The sequence below is a fragment of the Tamandua tetradactyla genome, chromosome 6 (assembly GCF_023851605.1).
Source record: "Tamandua tetradactyla isolate mTamTet1 chromosome 6, mTamTet1.pri, whole genome shotgun sequence".
Lineage (NCBI taxonomy): Eukaryota > Metazoa > Chordata > Mammalia > Pilosa > Myrmecophagidae > Tamandua > Tamandua tetradactyla.
Genome location: NC_135332.1, coordinates 63602280 through 63605076, shown reverse-complemented (window position 1 = coordinate 63605076; position 2797 = coordinate 63602280). Strand labels below are relative to the sequence as shown.

The 2797-nt window shown below is 42.5% G+C and overlaps 1 non-coding gene across 1 annotated transcript; it reads left to right on the top strand.

The window, feature by feature from the left end:
- The first annotated feature begins 564 nt into the window (after nt 1–564).
- Nucleotides 565–728, top strand: LOC143689318 (U1 spliceosomal RNA). Its single transcript, XR_013178759.1, has one exon. It is a non-coding gene; the product is annotated as a U1 spliceosomal RNA (small nuclear RNA).
- Nucleotides 729–2797: the final 2069 nt, after the last annotated feature.

Genomic DNA, 2797 nt, shown 5'->3' with positions numbered 1-2797 from the left:
ATCATCTGCTAGCTTTCTCTCCTGGCTTCCTGTTTCATGAAGCTCCCTGGGAGGTGTTCTCCTTCTTCATCTCCAAAGATCACTGGTTCGTGGACTCTCTGCTTCGTGGTGCTGCAGCATTCTCTGCTGTCTCTGAATCTCTTATTCTCCAAAATGTTTCCTCTTTTATAGGACTTCAGAAACTAATCAAGACCCACCAGAATGGGTGGAGACATGTCGTCACCTAATCCAGCTTAACAACCACTCTCAATTGCATCACATCTCCAGGGAGATGATCTAATTACAGTTTCAAACATACAATGCTGAATAGGGATTAGAAGAAATGGCTGCTTTTACAAATTTGGATTAGGATTAAAACATGGCTTTCCTAGGGGACACACATCCTTCCAAACCAGCACATAATGCAAATGTTCTAAAGTTATCATGGTGAAGGATATCGTATCACATATACAACTATGTGATGATACTGTGAGCCATAAGTTGTATAATATGGTTGGACTGTATGTGTGTGGATACTTCTCAATAAAAATATTTTTTAATCCATAATAAAAATGAAACCGAACAATACTTACCTGGCAGGGGAGAGACCATGATCATGAAGGTGGTTTTCCCAGGGCGAGACTTTTCCATTGCACTCCGTATGTGCTGACCCCTGCGATTTCCCCAAATGTGGGAAACTCGACTGCATAATTTGTGGTAATGGGGGATTGCATTCGAGCTCTTCCCTGAGGGAAAAAAAAATGAAACTGAAGAATCTGGAAAATAAACAAACAACAAAAACACTATGAGGTACCACTCCAAACCCACGAGGATGGGAGGAAGTAAAAAGGTGGGTAATACCAAACTCCCAACCAAAACCATTCCAGCCAATTCTAAAGAATACCTAAGATAATATATAAGATCCTACAAAGGTCCCATGCAGTAGGATAACTTTCCAGCAACCTACAACCTCCAGATGGGTCCCTGGACCAGCTAAGTCCTAAAACTTAGAGGGACCAGCATCTCCAGAACATCAGATAGTTCCATCTCCCTACCCCGTTATGGACAGCCCCTCCCAACATGAAAAAATTAGAATGGGCCTAGCCCAAATACCCCTAAAGAGTGGGATAGAAAGATCAAAGGTGATGGTGGGGTGATACAGAGAAGGTAGGGTTTAACAAGCGAGTGTGATTGCCTAATCATTATTCAAAAAGAAATTGATATTTCTTTTAGTCTCTAGTAACTTAGAGCAGCTAGGAGCAAAAACCTAAAATTGTGAAATTGTAACCCAAACCAAACTCTGAAATCTGTTCTACAACTAATTGTTGCACTGTGCTTTGAAATTTATTGCTTTTTTGTATATATGTTCTTTTTCATAAAAAAAGAGAAAAAGTCGATTGTGATGATAAAAAAAATTATTTATTCCTTCTAGCCTCCAGTGTTCTGGAGCAGCTAGAAGGAAAAATCTGAGAGGATTGTATGGTAGCCCATGACAAACTCTGGGATCTGTCCTGTAACTACCTGTTGAAGAGTGCTTTGAAAACTACTGCTTTTTTCTTTCTTAGCTTTGTAGATATGCTATATTATATAGTGAAAAAAAATTATTTTTAAGGTGGATAATAGCAAGTGCTGACAAGGTTGTGGAGAAACTGGAACCCTCCTACAGCACTGGTGGGAATGCAAAATCGCACAGCTCAATACTGCGTGATGGTAGCACAATGCTGTAACGTGGAGTGTGAGTATGGTTGAAAGAGGAAGGCTAGAGTTATGATGTCACCTGAGGGGAAGCTAGAGGATAGAAACTGGGACTATATAACAGCAAAACCTCTGTCAACACTGGGTTTTCTTTGGTATCTAGCTCAAGCCTCTCCGTGATGTAAGAGATTTTCCTCAAATGTTTCCTCCTGCTGCAATCTAAACTCTTGCTGTCACAAATTGACTCTTGCCACTGCTCATTTTATATTTTGAAGTATTGTCTAACTGTACAGGGATCTTGTTTTAGTAGTCATATGTTTTCTTAACAATAATAGTAATAATAAAATAATAGCTCACTAAGGGCCAGCAGTCTTGTAAGCCTAATACATGAATGAGCTCATCGGATACCCTCAATAATTGTAAGGTTGCATTATGATTGTCACACTTACAGATGAGGAAGCTGGCACAGACAGGGACGATGACTGGTGCAGAGTCCCCTAACCAGCTATAGGGGGAAGGGGGTGCAGGATGCAAACCCACACGGCCTGACCCCAGAGCCCATGCTCTTGATGGTGTCACATGCTGCCTCTAGAAGGTTCTCCCTGAGAACCACCAGTAGTGTTGGGACTGATTCTTTCATTTGAGCTGATTCCAACACAGAGACCGACCTGGCGAATAGACCGGGAAACAATGGCCTCAGAAGGGGTCTGCCCTCTGGGGAGCCGTGGCAGAAACAGCACAACTACTCTGGATTAGAATCCCTCACTTCAACGCACCACACTGCTCATGAACGTGGGGGGTTAGCTGTTCTCGTCTGTTAACACGGATGCATCAGTGGTGAAAGTGTGGGGTTAATCAACCTCACTTGTGCTGACAGCTCACTGCCTGCCCCTGCCGTGAGGCCCGAGGAAGGACGCACCGTCACGTATGTGGGACCAGCCGAAAGTGTTTAATCTTGCGGAAATGATCAGACAAATCCTAATCGTGGAACATTCCACAAAACCGCTGACCGGACTCTTAAAAATGTCCATGCCAAAAAATAGGGGGTTGTCCTAGATTAGAGAAGACAAATAAGAAATGATTACAAAATACAATGCATGGTCCTTGATTGGCTCTTGGGAAA